The sequence below is a fragment of the Oryx dammah genome, unplaced genomic scaffold (assembly GCF_014754425.2).
Source record: "Oryx dammah isolate SB20612 unplaced genomic scaffold, SCBI_Odam_1.1 HiC_scaffold_10, whole genome shotgun sequence".
In the NCBI taxonomy this organism is placed as follows: domain Eukaryota; kingdom Metazoa; phylum Chordata; class Mammalia; order Artiodactyla; family Bovidae; genus Oryx; species Oryx dammah.
This window is the reverse complement of record NW_024070194.1, coordinates 63,117,715-63,132,632: the sequence shown is the minus strand read 5'-3', so window position 1 is coordinate 63,132,632 and position 14,918 is coordinate 63,117,715. Positions and strand designations below refer to the sequence as shown.

Here is a 14,918-nt window from a genome sequence, read left to right as displayed (position 1 = left end):
GTTAAGATAGACTGAGCAGTATGTTAACTCACCAAATTAATCTTTACACATTGGTCAGTATATTTATATATTATCTCACGACTGTCTAAAAAGTTATTTCTATACTTAGTAATGTTCTCACTTCATTTACTTGTAACATGGGAACACAAAATCATTAACATCTTTTTCTTACAAGACATAATCTTTTTACCTTGAAATTCTCTTGCTTCTTGGTAAGTTTGTTTTTCAATCTTAGTTTGTAAATTCTCTTCTAAAATATCAGCCTTAATCACAAAAGTTAAAACAAGTAATTACAAATTATACATCATAGAACTCTAATTACCTTCTATAACTACAATGTCATTAACGAAACTTTTTATCTTTCATTATTTCTTGAATGTATCAAACTTAAAAATGAAAACAATTAATGTATATGAGGGACATTTGGGAACACTTAATAGTGTGGAAGGACCTTTCCCAAGCAAAATTGTGATTCTTCTTTATAAATAATTCCAAATAAATCAAGTTAATATTTTAAAATTATGAATCTAGTTTAGATTTATATTTTCACCTAATTCAATCTCTAGACAAACTCAAATGGCTTTACAAAATTTTTATAATGCCGCTTAATAGCTTGCATGATAAAAAAATATTGTGAATATGTTAAATATCATTTATATATATGAATAGGTCAAATATCATTATCATTTTTCTTTTTCCCAGAATTTTAACTAAGAATTTCCTAGTTAAATAGCATTTTAGCAAAGGCAACTTTAATAATTTTCTAAGGCATGTTTAAGATGTATAAAATTATTTCAAAACAACTATGCTCTCACAATTATCTTAATATGTAAAAATTTTTATAGATGAACATGAAATAATTTCTCTGTCTCAGAAATCACATATCTTTCAATTTATCGTTAAAATTATAATTCAAGCTACAAATTCTTTGTTGGTATAGATGAGAACTTTTACATTAAAATACTGATTCCCAAACATCCCTTTAAAATTCTAAATATATAACAGGTTTTATCATAGTTAGGGAGTTTGGGATCAATATTTACACATTGCTATATTTAAAATGGGTAACCACAAGGCCCTATAGCACATGGAACTCTGCTCAATGTTATGTGGCAGCCTGGATGGGATAGGGGTTTGGAGGAGAATGGACACAAGTATATGTATGGTTGAGTCCCTTTGCTGTCCACCAGAAACTATCATGACATTGTTAATCAGCTGTACTCCAAAACAAAATAAATTTAAAAAAATAAATAATGAGTTGACTCAAATGGCAAACTTTTAATTCCATTTAAATAAGAAAATATTGATGTTTTAAATTAACATTGAATGAAAATATTGAAGAAGTATAGCAATTAAAATAAAAAGCTTTCAATTTATTATGCTATATCTTACCACCTTTGAGATGTCAGTACCCAGCACCCTTTTTTTAACAACAGAAGGTGAGATGAACGGTGCTGTAAACATTTCATTCTCTTGAAGCAATTTTCCAACAGACTGTGCATCTTTAATTTCTTCATGCCATAACATTGTTGTGAATGTTTTATCATAGTTCTTTGATGAAACTATACGGGATAGATCTTCATCAGTTAAACGTTCACTTGGAGTCTTTAAAAAAGGTGATCCATCTTGAGACTTGAGGATCTGTGAAAGATCTGAAATAGCAGGGCTAGCTCTTTCCTTCTCTGAGCTTTAGAATTACAAAACATCTGGTATTAGATTATATGAACAACATTTTTTATTTGTAACTAAAGAATCATTTGCATAATCCATAAGGATATTAAATGAGTAATTATAATTATTCACTAATTAATAGTAATACAAAAGTGAAATTGATGCTAGATAACAAGCTAAGGATAATATATCTCATGGGTTTTAAAATAGAGACAAAGAGTCTCAAATTGGCCAAGACAGCAGAGTGGGAACACCCTCAGCCCACCTCCTTTAAGGGGCATACCAAAATTACAACCATTTACAGAACAACTATTGATGAGAAAAACTGGATGATTAGCAGAAAAGATCTTCTACTAAAGATTTAAAGAAGGAACCACAAGAAGATAGGGAGAAGAAGTGGAGTCAGACTATAGTCAAGGTCCAGAGCCCCAAGTGAGTAACCCACAAAGGGAGGATGATTACAATTGCAGAGGTTATCCCCAAGGAGCAAGAGGTCCAAGCCCCATACTGGGGTCGCCAGCCCAGGAGTCCTACACCAACACAAGCCATCTAGAACATTTGGCTTTGAAGGTCAATGGGACTTACTTTCAGGAAAGTCAGAATATTATGGGAAATAGAGACTCCCTTCTAAGAAAACACACACATAATCTCACACACTCCAGGAATCATAGCAGAATCAGTCATTTAAAAGGAGACTGGATTACACCCACCTGCTGCTCTTGGAGAGCCTACCAGAGAGGCAGAAGGCAACTGGAGCTCACCATGGGGACACAGACACTGGTAGCAGGCAATTTCAAAAGTTCTTTCTACCACATGGTCACTGGCACAACCAAGCTCCACCCTGGAATACTCCCTCTAGCTTATTGGGAGCAAGCCTTACCCACCAGTCTGTCAGAACCAGAACTGGGACCCCTCAGGCCAAGCAACTAGCCAGGAAGGGACTTAGTAGCTGCCTTCAGAGGACCTGAGCCCACAGTCACCCTGGGACATGGGATGTCCTATCCACCAGCAGTCAGACACCAGCCCCAGGACGCCTGCAGCCTGCCATGGTAGGACCCAGCCCACTCACCAGAAGGCCAATACCAAGTATTTAAACACCTTAGGCCCCTCAACCAGCTGCCCAGGGATTTGGCCACATCCTTAACCAGGCTGGAACAAGCGTCAGATAACCACTGATCCTGCAGCCAGCTGTATCATGAACCAGCCCAACATCAAACCTCCTAATATTGGCATTATAGAAATCTCAGAAGAAGAAGTGAGAGAAGGCGGGCAGAGGACATATCTGAAGATAAAATAGCTGAAAAACTCCCATAGCCTGGGAAAGGAAATGGTATCAAGGTCCAGGAAGCACTAAGAGTTCCAAACACAACTATCCCAAAGACAAACACACCAAGACACACCACAATTAAAATGAGACAAATTGAGATAAAGAGAGAACAGTAAAACAAGGGAAAGCAACAAGTTAGGTAAAAGAGAACTCCTATAAGGCCAGGCTATCAGTTAACTTTTCAGCAGAAACTCTGTAGGCCAGAGGGGAGTGGCATGATGTATTTTAAGTGATGAAACGGAAAACCTACAATAAGAAATGCTCTACCCCATAATGCTTTCATTCAGATTTGATGGAGAGATCAAAAGTTGTACAACCAAGCAAAGGCAAAGAGTTCAGCATTACCAAGCCAGCATTACAAGAAATCTTAAGGGAACTTCCCAAGTGAAAAGAAAAGTCAAAAACTAGAAACATAAAAAGCACAAAAGTGAAAAGCTCATTGTTAAAAGCAAATATACAGTAAAAGTAGTAAACCAACCACATACAAAGTTAGTAGGAAGATTAAAAGACTAGTAAAATTTTCTATATTTACAATAAGCAGTTAAGAGATACAAAAAGATGTAAAAGATGATGTCAAAAACAGTAATCATGGGGTGGGGGGTGGAGAGAAGTGAAAACAAAGGATTGTTAAAATGTTTGAAATGCAGAAATCAGCAACTGAAAATAATCACATGTATATTGAGAGATTCCTACATATGAAACTGCTGGTAACCACAAATCAAAAATCTACTCTAGATACACAAAGGAATCCAAACATGACACTAAAGGCAGTCGTCAAAACACAAGAGAATGAAAAGGAAAAAAGGTCTAGGAAACCAATTCTAAAACAATTAACAAAATGTCAATTAGAACATACCAATCAAAATCACATTGAATGTAAATAGAATGTCCCAATCAAGACACAAAGTGACTGAATGGATACAAAACAAGATACACACACACACACACACACACACACACACAGCCTACAAGAGACTCACTTCAGACCTAAGACATCCAACTGTCTAAAAGTGAGGTGGTATAGAAAGATGTCTCATGCAAATGAAAATCAAAAGAAACCTGGCAAAGCAATACTTAGAAAAAAAGGATATAGATTTAAAACAAAGACTATTATAAGAAACAAAGAAAGGAATTAAACAACGAGAAAGGGATCAATCCAAGAACATAAAACTGTAAATATATATGCATCCATTGTAGAACACCTAAATGCATAAAAGAAATATTAATAATACATAAAGAGAAACTGGCAGTAACACAAAAATAGTAGGGGACTTTAACACCCCACTCACATCAAAAAGATAGATGATCCAGACAGAAAATCAATAAAGAAATACTAACTTAAATCACACATTAAACCACATGGATTATGTATATACATGGAACAGTTCATACAAAATCAGCAGAATACATGTTTTTTCAACTGCACATGGAATATTCTGTAGGAAAGATCCCATGTGAGGCCACAAAAGAAGTCTCAGCAAATTCAAGAAAGCTTAAATTATATCAACCACGTTTTCTGATTGCAACACTATGAAACTAGATCAACTACAAGAAAAAAAAACTGCAAAATAACCTACAAACATGTGGAAGTTAAACAATAAGCTACTAAACAACCAATGAATCACTGAAGAAATCAAAGAGGAAATAAATAAGTAGAGACAAAAGATAACAACATGACAATCTAAAACCTATGGGATGTCGCAAAAGCAGCTCTAAGAAGGAAGTTAACAGCAACACAAGCTTACCTCAGGAAAGAAGAAAAACATCAAATAAACAACCTAATCTTATACCTAAATGAGCTACAGAAAAAAACAAACAAACAAACAAAACCTATAGTCAGTCAGAGGAAAGAAATCATAAAGATTAGAGTAGAAGTAAATAAAATAGAAACTAAAAAAAAAAATCAATGAAGCTAAAGGCTGGTTATTTGAAAAGATAAGCAAAATGAATAAACCTTTAGCCAGACTCACCAAGAAAAAAAGGAAGTGTCCAAATCAATAAAAGCCCAAATGAAAAAGAAGTTACAACCAACATCACAAAAATAAAAAGAATCATGACAGACTACTTGCTGCTGTTCTTTAGTGTTCAGTTGGGTCCAACTCTTTGCGAGCCCATGGACTACAGCCCGCCAGGCTCCGCTTTCCATGGGACTCTGCAGGCAAGAGCCCTGGAGTGGGCTGCTGTTTCCTACTGCAGGGGGTCTTCCCCACCCAGGGATCGAACCTGCCTCTCCTGCAGCTCCCGCGCTGGCAGGTGGGTCCTTTACCACTTCGGGAACAGACAACCTAGCTTTCTAGGACAAATTCTTACAAGGTACAATCACCTAAACTTAAACCAGCAAGAAATAGAAATATGAACAGACCAACTACCAGTGCTGAAACTGAATCAATAATTTTAAAATTCACAAGAAACAAAAATCTAGCTTCAGAGGCTTCACAGGTAAATTTTACCAAACACTTAAAAAACTTAACCCTATGCTACTAAAACTATTCCAAAAACTGTAGAGGAAGGAACACTTCCAAATCCGTGGCATGAGGCAGCATCAACCTGACACCAAAACAAGACAAAGATACCACAAAAAAAGAAAATTATAGGCCAAAATCACTAACAAATATAGATGGAAAAATCCTCAATACTAGTGAATTATATTCAACAGTACTTTAATACATGGTTAAGTGGGATTTTTCAGAGAATTTGGCTTAAAACTCAACATTCAAAAAACTAAGATCATGTCATCTGGTCCCATCACTTCATGGCAAATAGATGGAGAAACAATGGAAACAGTGATAGACTTTATTTTGCGGGGCTTCAGAAAATTTGGGGGCTCCAAAATCACTGCAGATGGTGACTGCAGAAATTAAAGACGCTTGCTTCTTGGAAGTAAAGCTATGACCAACCTAGACAGCATATTAAAAAGCAGAGACACTACTTTGCAAACAAAGATCTAGTTAAAAAGATGGTTTTTCCAATAGTCATGTATGGATGTGAGAGTTGGACTATAAAGAAAACTGAGTGCAGAAGAATTGATACTTTTGAACTGTGGTGTTGGAGAAGACTCTTGAGAGTCCCTTGAACTGCAAGGGGATCTAACCAGTCCATCCTAAAGGAAGTCAGTCCTGAATATTCATTGGAAGGACTGATGCTGAAGCTGAAACTCCAGTACTCTGGCCACCTGATGCAAACAACTGACTCATTTGAAAAGACCCTGATGCTAGGAACGATTGAAGGTGGGAGGAAAAGGGGATGACAGAGGATTAGATGGTTGGATGTCATCAATGACTCGGACATGAGTTTGGGTAAACTCCGGTAGCTGGTGATGGACAGGAAAGCCTGGTGTGCTGCAGTCCATGGGATCTCAAAGAGTCTGACACAACTGAGCAACTGAACTGATACTGATCACACAAATGCAATGATTTTTCATTATCTGCAAATCAATGTGATATGTAACACATTAAAAAATTTAAGAATAAAAACCATATGATCATCTCAATAGATGCCTTTGATGAAATTCAACATCCATTTATGATTAAGAAACTCTCCAGAAAGTGGGCTTAGGGGGAACATACTTCAACATAATAAAGGCTATATATGACCACCTTAGCTAACACATATTCAACAGAGAAGATGAAAGCATTTTCTCTAGTATCAGGCAAAGAACAAGTATGCCCACTCTTGCCATTTTTATTCAACACAGTCTGGGAAGTCCTGAACACAGCAATCAGAAAAGAAAAAGAAATTAAAAAAAATCCAAATTGGAGAGAACAAGATGGCAGAGGAGTAGGTGGATGTGGAGTACATCTCTCTCCACAGATACATCAGGAATACACCTTCAGACACAGAAGTGCATGCAGAAAACCAGCTGAGAGCAGACAGGAGTACCTAACCAGAGGAAAAGAAGATATAGAACCATGCAAAACTTGGTAGGAAGAAAGAACTAGGGGGAAAAACAGAAGTGTTAGTAGGACTGGACCTGAACTCGGCAGGTGAGGGAACTGAAGCAGGGGTCCAATCCCCACATCGGAGCAACTGTCTGAGTCAGAGGAGAAACATTTAAGCTTGAGAGTCAAACAGCTCATCTGTGGCAGCCTAAATGGAATGAGAATCAGACTGTCCTTGCCGCAGCCATACATATCTCAGACAAGAACACAGGTCCCCTGAAAGGTGCAGCAGCTGGAAGCTGGAGTTTGGGGATTGTGGAGCAATCCCAGAGCAAGGGCTGCTATTGACTGCAGAGAGATGATTGAGGGGATGTGAGGAAGGAGACTGTGGTGGGAAATGCCTGTGGAGGAAAGCCGGGCAGCCATGGAGGCAAGGAGATACTCCTGAGTCACATGTAGGGAGTGGATTCATCACCATAGCCTCTCTCCCCACATGCCAGCATCGGCAGCTGAATAATAGAGAGGCTGGCCCATCAAACACCTAAGGCACTGAACTACAAAGTAGGGCCCCACCCAGAGTGCTCCTCTAAGTGTCTGGTGCACCGAACTACAGACTAGGACTTCACCTAGGGTGCCCCTTTAAGTGCCTGATGCACTGATCTACAGAGTAGGACCCCAGCCAGGGGGGCCCCCTCTAAGTGCCTGAACAGGCAGAGCTATGGAGAAAGACTGGCCAAAAAGGCCTTCAGATGGTCAGCTACAAGAGGCTAGAAAAAAGACTCTGATAGGGCCATAACTCCTGCAGTGGAGGCAGTCCGTGTCCCTGAACACTTGGTGCCACCAGGGTCCCCGCAAGCCAAGCAACTGTGCCACCTTCATGCTAAATTCTCATTGAGGCACAGCTCCCACAGGCAAAAAAAAAGCCTTGCATCTATGCGCACAGGGTCACTTCGGTAGTGTCAGACTCCTTGCGACCCTGTAGATTGTGGCCTGCCAGGCTTTTCTGTCAGGGAGGGGTTTCTCCAGGCAAGAATACTGGAGTGTATTGGCCAATACTGGTTGCCATACCCTTCTAGAGCACTATATTTCCTGCTGCCCTAGCCACCAACTCCCCTGAGCACCTGGTGCTGCAAGAACCCCTGCGACCCAAGCAGCTGCACCACCTCCACACCTGGGCCTCATAGGGGCAAACCCAAGTCCTCCAAGGCAGCGTCAGGAGCAAACTCCAGTGGACGATCCACATGCAGAGGTGGAAATAAAACCACAGTTGAAAACCCAGGGGCAGTGTGGCTAAGGAAGAAGACCCAAAACCTTCCCACCAGCTGTACAAAATGAAGATTAAGTCCACACAATCAACTAGGAAGACTGTGTCTATGGAAAATATAAAAGGTCATTGAGAGCTCCCACAAAAGAAAATGCACTAGTTCTGATAGCTGTAGACACTGGAGGCAAGAACACACAAGAGTTGGACCAGATTAGAATCTCAGCTGCTTCCACAGCAGGTCCAGAGATAAGCACAGTGTTGGAGGGCCTCCTAGGGTAGTGAGGTGGACGTGACTCCCAGCAAGGGAAAGGACTCTGACAGCAATGACTCAAGAAAAACATTTATTATTGTCTTGACTTGTTCTGTATATTCTTTTGGATTTTTTTCATTTTTCCTTTTTTGTCCCCCCCTACTGTAGTTGTTGATTTTATTGGCACTATGAAATCCAATTAAGCTTTTGAGCATTTTTTTTTTCTCAGTCACATTTTTTATTGTTGTTATAAACCTCTGCCTCTACATTGGGCTTTTGCAGTTCTGTGGAGTTTCCTTTTTTCTCTCTTTTTAAAATTTTTAAACCTATTATTTTTCTACATTTATTCCTTTGTTTGCTTTTCCTACAGTTCTTTTCCCCTTGCACTTAATCTTTAATGTATATAAATCTTCTTCAACTACCTCTATTTAACTGTGCATATCTATTCTTTCTTTCCTTTCCTCTCAACATATTTCTTGGTTGTGTTTTCATTGCTTTATTCCCCACTTGGCACCTTGCTTTAACTTTGTTTTCCAGTTTGTGCTTTAGTTAGTTTTGTTCTTAACTGGTAAATACAATTTTTTATTTCCTTTGTTCACTGGGTCAATCTACTGTATGTTATTTTTGTTGGACTGTTTTGACTTTGCTCATGGGTATATATGTATATATTCCATTATTTTAATTATTATTTGCCTGATTTTGTAACTGCCATGTATCTGGGGTTCATCTTTGGCTTCTCATTTTTGGATATGTTTTAATCTCACTTAATGCCATAACAAACCACTTGTGGAATCTTCGTTCCTGACCAGCGATCAAGCCGGAGCCTTTGGAGTGGGAGCACTGACTCTAAGACCTTAGACTACCAGAGAACTAACCCTAGGGAGTACCAAATAGTGAGAACTCAAAGGAAATCACTTGAATACAAGACCCTGCATCACCCAACCATGAGTAACACTCTTTGCAGGATGCTTCATCTAAACAACAAACAAAGCAAAAATATAAACGCAATTATTAGAAGACAGGAATACCACCTCACTCAGCCTTGCCCATCAGAGGAAAAACAAACAAACAAAAACTCATCACAGATCTCACCCTATACAAAGCTTGCAAACCACTGGACCAAACTTAGGAGGGCAGAAATCAAAAGGAAGAAAGAACTTAACCTTGAAGCCTGGGAAAAGGAGACCTCAAACACAGTAAGTTTAAAAAAAATGAAAAGGCAGAGAAATACTACACAAATGAAAGAACAAACTAGAAATGTAGAAGTCCAAATAAATGAAGCAGAAATAGGCAAAACACCTGAAAAAGAATTTAGAATAATTATAGTGAAGATGATCAAAAACCTTGAAAACAAAATGGAGAAAATGCAAAAATCAATTAACAAAGACCTAGAATAACTAAAGAATAAACATACAGAGACATACAACACAATTACTGAAATTAAAAACACTCTAAATGGAATCAATAGCAGAATATCTGAAGCAGAAGAATGAATCAGTGAGCTGGAATATAAAATGTGGAAATAACTTCTGAAGAGCAGAATAACGTAAAAAGAATGAAAAGAACTGAGGACAGTCTCAGAGACATCTGGGAAAATATCAAATGCACCAACATTCAAATTATAGGGGTCCCTGAAGAAGAAGAGAAAAAGAAAGGGTATAAGAAAATTTTTGAAGAGATTATAATTGAAAATTTCTCCCAACATGGAAAAGGAAATAGTCAATCAAGTCCAAGAGGCACAAAGAGTCCTATTCAGGATAAACCCAAGGAGAAACACACTAGGATACATACTAATCAAACTAAAAAAGACTAAACACAAAGAAAGAATATTAAAAGCAGCAAGGGAGAAGCAACAAGTAACATACAAGGGAAACCCCATATGCTTAACAGCTGATCTTTCAGCAGAAACTCTGCAGGCCAGAAGGGAATGGTAGGATATATTTAAAGTACTGAAAGGGAAAATCTACAACCAAGATTACTGTACTGGCAAGGATCTCATTCAAAATTGATGGAGAAATAAAAAGCTTTTTCAGACAAGCAAGTTAAGAGAATTCAGTACCACCAAACCAGCTGTACAACAAATGTTACAGGGACTTATATAGTTAAGAAATACAAAACAAAAAAACAAAAAAAACTACAAAATGAACCCCAAACAATTAAGAAAATGGCAATAGGAACATATATATCAATAATTACTTTCAATGTACATGGATTAAATGCTCCAACCAGAAGACACACACTGGCTGAATGTATACAAAAACAAGACCCATATATATGCTGTCTACAAGAAACCCACTTCAGACCTCAAGACACATATAGACTGAAAGTGAGAGGATGGAAAAATATATTCCATGCAAATGGGAAGCAAAAGAAAGCTGGAGTAGCAATCCTCATATCAGACAAAGTAGACATTAAAATAAAGAAGATTACAAGCAATAAGGAAGGACACTACATAATGATCAAGGGATCAATCCAAGCGGAAGACATAACATTTGTAAATATCTATGCATCCAACATAGGAGCACCTCAATACATAAGACAAACACTAACAGACAATAAAAGGAGAAATTGACAGTAACACAATAATAGTAGGAGACTTTAACACCCCAATCACACTGATGGACAGATCATCTAAACACAATAAGGAAACACAAGTCTTAAATGATACATTAGATGAGCTGGATCTCATTGATATCTTCAGGACCTTCCATCCAAATTCAGAAAAACACACCTTCTTCTCAAGTGCACATGGAACATTCTCCAGGATAGACCACATCTTGGGTCACAAATCAAACCTCAGTAAATTTGAGAAAATTGAAATCATATCAAGCATCTTCTCTGAACACAATGCTATGAGACTAGATATCAATTACAAGAAAAAAAAACACGTGGAGATTAAACAACACATTTCTAAATAACCAACAGGTTACTGAAGAAATCAAAAAATTTCTAGAAACAAATGACAATGAAAACACAACAACACAAAACTTATGGGATGCAGCAAAAGTAGTTCTAAGAGGGAAGTTTATAGCAATACAATCCTACCTCAAGAAACAAAAAAAAAACAAATTGACAACCTAACTTTACACCTAAAACAATTGGAAAAAGAAGAACAAAAACCCCCCAAATTAGTAGAAAGAAATGTCATAAAGATCTGAGCAGAAATAAATAAAAAAGAAATGAAAGAAACAATAGTAAAGATGAATGATTTGGGAGAATGGCATTGAAACATGTATAATATCATATAAGAAACAAATCGCCAGTCTAGGTTCGATGCAGGATACAGGATGCTTGGGGCTGGAGCACTGGGATGACCCAGAGAGATGATACGGGAAGGGAGGTGGGAGAGGAGTTCAGGATTGGGAACACGTGTACACCCGTGGCAGATTCATGTTGATGTATGGCAAAACCAATACAGTATTGTAAAGTAAAATAAAAATAAAAGCTGGTTCTTTGAGAAGATAAACAAAATTGACGAGCCTTTAACCAGACTTATCAAGAAAAAAAAAGAGAAGAATCAAATAAAATTAGAAATGAAAAAGGAGAGGTTACAACAGACAATGCAGAAATACACAGGATTATAAGAGACTATTATAAACAACTATATGGCAATAAAATAGAAAACCTGGAAGAAATGGACAGGTTCTTAGAAAAGTTAAATCCTCCAAGGCTGAACCAGGAAGAAATAGAAATTATGAACAACCCAATTACAAGCACTGAAATTGAAGCTGTGATCAAAAATCTCCCAAAAAACAAAAGCCCAGGAACAGATGGCTTCATAGGAGAATTCTATCAAACATTTAGAGATGAGCTAATGCCTTTTCTTCTAAAACTCTTTCAAAAAATTGCAGAGGAAGTAACACTTTCAAAACTCATTCTAGGAGGCCACCATCCCCCTGATATCAAATCCAGACAGACAGACAGACAGACAGACAGACAGACACACACACACAAAACTACAGGCCAATATCTTTGATGAACACAGATCCAAAAATCCTCAACAAAATTTTAGCAAACAGAATTCAGCAACACATCAAAAAGCTCATACACCATGATCAAGTTGGGTTTATTCCAGAAATGCAAGGATTCCTCAATATATGCAGATCAATCAACGTGATACACCATGTTAACAAACTGAAAGATAAAAACCATATGATAATCTCAATCAGTTCAGTTCAGTTCAGTCACTCAGTCGTGTCCAACTCTTCGCGACCCCATGAATCGCAGCATGCCAGGCCTCCCTGTCCGTCACCAACTCCCGGAGTTCACTCAGACTCACGTCCATCAAGTCAGTGATGCCATCCAGCCATCTCATCCTGGGTTGTCCCCCTCTCCTCCTGCCCTCAATCTCTCCCAGCATCAGAGTCTTTTCCAATGAGTCAACTCTTCACATGAGGTGGCCAAAGTACTGGAGCTTCAGCTTCAGCATCATTCCTTCCAAAGAAATCCCAGGGTTGATCTCCTTCAGAATGGACTGGTTGGATCTCTTTGCAGTTCAAGGGACCCTCAAGAGTCTTCTCCAACACCACAGTTCAAACGCATCAATTTTTCAGCGCTCAGCCTTCTTCACAGTCCAACTCTCACATCCATACATGACCAAAGGAAAAACCTTAGCCTTGACTAGACAGACCTTAGTTGGCAAAGTAATGTCTCTGCTTTTGAATATACTATCTAGGTTGGCCATAATCTCAGTAGATGTAGAAAAAGGCTTGGACAAAATTCAGCACCGATTTATGATTAAAACTCTTCAAAAAATGGGCATAGAGGAACTTACCTCAACATAGTAAAGGCCATATATTTGATAAGCCTACAGCAAACATTATTCTCTGTAGTGAAAAACTGAAAGCATTCCCCCTAGGATCACGAACAAGACAAGGATGTCTATTTTTATCACTTTTATTCAATGTAGTTCTGGAAGTCCTAGCTACAGCAATCAGAGAAGAAAAAAAAAGGAATCCAGATTGGAAAAGAAGAAGTAAAGCTCTCACTGCAAATGACATGATACTGTACATAAAAAGCCCTAAAGATATTATCAGAAAATTACTATGGCTAATCAGTGAATTTAGAAAAGTTGCAGGATACAAAATCAACACACAGAAATCACTTGCATTTCGATATACTAACAATGAAAAATCAGAAAGAAAAATTAAGGAATAAATCCCATTTACCATTGTAATAAAAAGAATTAAATATCTAGGAACAAACTTACCTAAGGAGACAAAATAACTGTACACAGAAAATTATAAGACACTAATGAAAGAAATCAAAGATGGCATAAACCAATGGAGAGATATTCCATGGTCCTGGGTTGGAAGAATCAGTACTGCAAAAATGACTATACTACCAAATGCAATCTACAGATTCAATGTGATCTCTATCAAATTATCAGTGGCAATTTTCACAGAACTAGAACAAAAAATTTCACAATTCATATGGAAACACAAAAGACCCCTGAATAGCCAAAGCAGTCTTGAGAAAGAAGAATGGACTTGGAGCAATCAACCTGCCTGACTTCAGATTATACTACAAAGCTACAGTCATCAAGACAGTATGATACTGGCACACACACAAAAAAGAAATACAGACCAATGGAACAAGACAGAAAGCCCAGAAATAAATCCATGCATCTATGGGTACCTTATTTTTGACACAGGAGGCAGGAATGGAGCAAAGACAGCCTCTTCAATAAATGGTGCTGGGAAAACTGGACAGCTACATGAAAAAGAATGAAATTAAAACACTTCCTAACACCATACACAAAGAGACCCCAAATGGATTAAAGACTACATGTCAGACTAGAACTAGAAAACTCATAGAAGAAAACAGAGGCATAACACCTGATGACAAGTGTTCGATAAAAAAGCAAGATCCTCTATGACTCACCTCTTAAGAGTAATGGAAATAAAAACAGAAGAAAACAAGTGGGACCTGATTAAACTTAAAAGATTTTGCGCAGCAAAGGAAACTATAAGCAAGGTGAAAAGACAATCCTCAGAATGGGACAAAATAATAGCAAATGAAACAGTTGACAAAGGATTAATTTCCAAAATATACAAGCAGCTCATAGAACTCAATGCCAGAAAAACAAACAACCCAATCAAAAACAGACATTTTTCCAAAGAAGACATTACAGATGGCTAACAAACAAATGAAAAGATGCTCAACATCACTAGTTATTAGAGAAATGCAATCACAATTACAATGAGCTATCACCTCACACCATTCAGAATGGCCATCATCAAAAAGTCTACAAACAATAAATGTTGGAGAGGGTGTGGAGAAAAGGGAATGCTTTTGCACTGTTGGTGGGAATGTAAACTGATACAGCCACTATGGAAGACAGTATGGAGATTCCTTAAAAACCTAGGAATAAAACCACCATGTGACCCAGCGATCCCACTCCTAGGTATACACCCTGAGGAAACCAGGGTTGAAAAAGACACATATTCATTGTGGCATCATTTACAATAGCTAGAACATAGAAGCAACCTAGATGTCCATTCACAGATGAATGGATAAAGAAGTTCC

The 14,918-nt window shown here is 37.8% G+C and overlaps 1 protein-coding gene across 1 annotated transcript in view; it reads right to left on the bottom strand.

Moving 5' to 3' along the window:
* Positions 1-289, bottom strand: part of LOC120868618 (coiled-coil domain-containing protein 7-like) — a 121,823-nt gene extending 121,534 nt beyond the window's left edge. Inside the window, exon 1 of the mRNA XM_040247329.1 lies at positions 191-289. The gene's annotated coding sequence lies outside the window, so the exon portion shown is untranslated. The remainder of the gene's footprint in view (positions 1-190) is intronic.
* Between the last annotated feature and the right edge of the window lie 14,629 nt (positions 290-14,918).